The 4385-nt window shown below is 37.4% G+C and overlaps 1 protein-coding gene and 1 pseudogene across 1 annotated transcript in view; one reads left to right on the top strand and one right to left on the bottom strand.

Moving 5' to 3' along the window:
• Window positions 1-4385, top strand: part of CCDC170 (coiled-coil domain containing 170) — a 121089-nt gene that overhangs the window by 51800 nt on the left and 64904 nt on the right. The window lies entirely within an intron of this gene.
• LOC106734304 (prefoldin subunit 1 pseudogene) overlaps window positions 2193-4385 on the bottom strand; it is a 9574-nt pseudogene continuing 7381 nt past the window's right edge.

The raw sequence follows: 4385 nt of genomic DNA, 5'->3' as shown, positions 1-4385 counted from the left end.
ACTCACTCTGTCCCTTTCTGGTCAAATTAAAATAAATAAATAAATACAGTTCAATAAAAATAATTCTTAGAAAAAGATTTTCCTTTTTTCCTTTATTTTCCCTAGAAATATGAATATTGTTTTTCTTTACTGTCTACAATCATGATACTAAAGATAAGAGGGAGAAACACAGTGACATATAGAATAGTCTGTATTTACTGGGGAAACAGCTATGGCCATGAAGTCATAAATGGTGTAACTTTTAAGCTCCTTGTGTCATTGTTTATCAGCAGCAATAGCAATAATACGGATTTAGAAAATGGGTTATCATTGCAAAGTAGTTTATTGCTTTTTGCAATACACATCACAAATGTTCACCAAGTGAGGCTAAATCAACCTAAGATACTGCCCGACTGGTTTTGAAAAAAGATAAAACATGAAGTCCATTAGTTAGGTTTAACTTTCCATTTGGTAATAATACAGCTACAAAACTATGCAAAGGAAAATAAAAAGAAAATAACATCAACTGAGTCATGAACAAAAGAGTAAAATTTTAGATTATGGTTTTGGATTTCTTACAGATACTTCAAAATTATGTTGTTAAAGTGCTTTTTCCTCTTTTGACTTCTTTTCCATGTGAGCTTCGAGACCTCAGATCCAAGATGCTTTCTAAAGAAGTCTCCTGCCAAGAGTTGAAAGCTGAAATAGAGAGCTACAAAGAAAACAATGCCAGGAAATCTTCTCTCCTTACCTCTTTGAGGAGCAGAGTTCAGGAGCTGGAAGAAGAATCGGCAACACTTTCCACTTCTAAAATCAGAACAGAAATTGCAGCTCACACTGCAAAGAAGGAGAATCAGGAATTACAGAAGAAAGTTGTAGAACTAGAGGAGAAATTACAGTAAGGATACTGCAGTATATTTCTCAGTTTAGCAGTGGTAAAGATTGGCTCCTTTCTTTTTTTAATAGATTTTTTTTTTTTTTTGTTACAGGATGTGTACACTCGCCAGAGAGACAGAAAGTGAGACATCATCCCCCAGGGGAGATGGCTATACCACAATTCCTTCTCTTTCATTCTCCTCTCAGGATCTTGGGAATGCACGCATAGGCACCTGGCTTGGTTTTTTAAAATTTTTTTATCTTTTATTTTTTTAAAATTACTTTAGAGAGATTTTTATTATAGGGCACATGCACTTGCCAGAGAGACAGAGAGAGAGAAATCACTTCCAATGGGGTTGGCCATGCTGCAGTCCCTTCTTGACTCCTCTCAGGATTTTGGGCACACACACACACACACACACACACACACACACACACACACACACCGGGTGTAAGTTTTAAGCTTCAGAGTCCAAGAATCGAGCTGTGGTTGACTCTGCGTGAATCCAGTGATGTAACCATTACTGGTCCCAATGCTGGTTTCTGATAGCGGGATAGATCTTTGAATGTACTGGCATTTTGCATTATTTGGTCATGAAACTAAGTTTAAAAAGTTATTGACCTCACATGTCTTCGAAGTCTTTAAAACATCTTCCCAAGCTAATTTCTAATTGTTGAGTCTCAACAAACATAGCATCATCCTAAGTATCTTTACATCTTACTGATTCGGTCTGCAAATGCTTATGTACACAAACAGCATAGAAGATTTCTTCTAAGAGACTTAATCCTGAGTCGGCAGGGTAGTAAACAGAAGAAGGCGTGTATTCAGAAACTAGTTCTAAAAACAGCCAGAAGCAGGAACTAGGAGGTGGTGTGGCGGTCAAGGCACTGGATTCTCACATGGCTGACCACGGTTTCAATCCCAGATCTGGAGGCTTGAAAATCACGCTGGGCACATGTGTGTATGTGCCCAAAATCCTGCGATAAGAATGGAGGAGAAGAGATTGTGGTGTGGTCATCCTCCCGAGAGGTGATTTCTCATTTTCTCTCTTTCTCTGGGGAACACACATATCCTACGGCAAAAGCCTAAAATAAATAAATAAATAAATAAAATAATAAAAAATATTCAGAAGTCAGACCACTTTGAAGATTCCTCATCAGATTTTATTTTTAAAATTAAAAAATTATAGTTATTATATTAATTTTATGAATGAGAGCAAGAGTAAGAGAGAGTAAGTGAGTAAGAGAGGGACTCCCCAAGGGTCTTGTCCTGGCAGGATCTTCTTCCCTCAGTCCTCTAGCTAGTCTGGATCTTGGACACACATGGCTGCTGTGTTTCAGGCTGATTCGGAATCCAAACCTGTGATCCGCCCTATGGCTTCCAGCACTGCAGATCCATAGGTTATTGTCTGCATCATGAGGAGAGGCTCTCCCTAGGTTTTACTGCCAGTTTATGCAGAGAACTCTTGAAATCTATGTTTTCTACACTTACTTCTGAGAAGACTTGATTGTTAAGACAAAATTGGGAACCACTTGTTCCTAAACTATTTTTTATAACCTCTACATATAATTTAAATAACTTCATTAATAACCTACTTGATATTTATTTGACTTATTTCATGTTTGAAAATAGAGCTCAACACTTCCGGGCCCTGTCCTCTTTCTCTCCTTCCAACTGCTGCAGAAATCCTTTGGTGTTTGTTGTCGTCATTGTCTCCAATTTCTTTCTCTCCTTTCTTGAATCCGCTCCACTGAAACCACTCACTAAGGTCACCAGTGAGCGCACATTGCAAGTCAATGGTCAGTCTTAATCTTTCTTGACTTACCGGCAGCATCATTCACAACTGAACTCTTCCTTGAACCATTTTCTTTTCTTCATCTCCAGGGCCTTACATTTGACTGGTTTTTAATTTTACTTTCTAGCTGATTCTTTTACTGTTGTAGCTAAAGAAAGAAGTTCTAGCTTTATCGTTGCTGTTCCTCCTCATCTCCTTGACTTCCAAATGTTGGGGTGCCTCAGGGTCTAGTCCTCCAATCTCGTCTTATTTCTCTCTAAATTTACTTTCTTGGTGATCTCATTTCATCTCATGGCCTTATGTATGATCTAGATGCTGGCGACTCCCACATTTCTATATTTAGCCTGGATCTCTTCCCAGAACTCAAGACCCTCATATCTTACTACCCACCAGAAATTTCCACCTGGATGTACAACAGGCACCTCATACTTATCATGTACAAAACAAGCTTCTGGTGCTCTCACAAAATCTTCCTGTACTTCTCCCCATCTCAATTAATGATTCCATTCTTATTATCTATCAGGTCAAAAGTCTTAGTATCATTCTTGATTCTTTCTCTTTTATACTCTGTGTCTGATTTGGCACATCTCATTATAGAAATATTCAGAATAAATCTAAATTGGGGTTGCACTGTGGAGTGCTAATGCACTGCTCTCAAGTAAAGCCAGATCCCATGTGGTGACCGTGGTTGGATTCCCTGGCTTAGTCTACCTGAAACACACCAGGCACATGTGTGAGAGTCCGGGATCCTCCAAAAGAGCTGGAGGACTGGAGGAGGGGATTGTGGCATGACTGTTCCCTATGGAGAGTGCTTCTCTCCCCCAGCCCCTCACATGTGTATTGGCACACTCCATCACAAAAAAAGAAAGAAAAATATTTAAATTCTGAGTATTTCCCATATGTTTCACATATATTAATATTTTGATTATTGTCTATCTTTCCAATTAGAATATAAGCTCAACAAAGACAAAGATTTCTACTATTTTATTTTTCCCATTTATTTATTTTTCACTTATTTGTTTATTTTTGCATTTTTCCACATTTACTTTACAAATCAAAACATTTTTGCTCATGCTCTATAGTTCTTGACAGTTAATAAACAACTTTCAAAATTTCAAAATACTGAATTTTAAAGATAATATTCAAAATATTTCTTATAATTTTGTATAATTTTGTTTGTGACTCTATAACAACAGAAACAGTATGGTTTTAAATACTTTTGAGAAAATATTTACATGTCAACTACTCAAATTGTTGAAAAGCAAATGCCCAGCACACTAGTCACACATAAACCTTCTCAATTCAGCCCTGCCCTAGTATTCTGTGATATAGCATCTGCTAGCAAAGATCAGTCTCTTTTTGTTCCTTCAAAGTCTTTCTCAAGGTAATCCTCTGGTTGTGGTTGCTCTTTTGCAATCTCTACTGATTACAATGCTGGGCTGGAAAAGTCCAGGTTATTTTATGTTATAAATTCCTTCATATATCTCCTCTAATCCTCTAGCCAGGCAGTATTATTTATGGTGCCAGGTCATCTTTCTAAGAGCTTCTGTTGGTTTACTTGAGATCCACCTTAGTTCCATAGTCTTCTGATTAATCTTCAGGTGTGACATTCCAGTCAAAGCCCTGTCTAATAATGAGTATTTCCAATTTCTGACTCAATGCAACACGCATTATTGAACTTATGCAAATAACTCTTCTGCCACAAAATAAGAATACTCCCAAATATTTCCAATT

This window comes from Tupaia chinensis, unplaced genomic scaffold (genome assembly GCF_000334495.1).
Source record: "Tupaia chinensis unplaced genomic scaffold, TupChi_1.0 Scaffold000014_1, whole genome shotgun sequence".
NCBI lineage: Eukaryota > Metazoa > Chordata > Mammalia > Scandentia > Tupaiidae > Tupaia > Tupaia belangeri.
The sequence above is the reverse complement of the archived record's forward strand: the minus strand, read 5'-3'. Positions and strand labels throughout refer to the sequence as shown.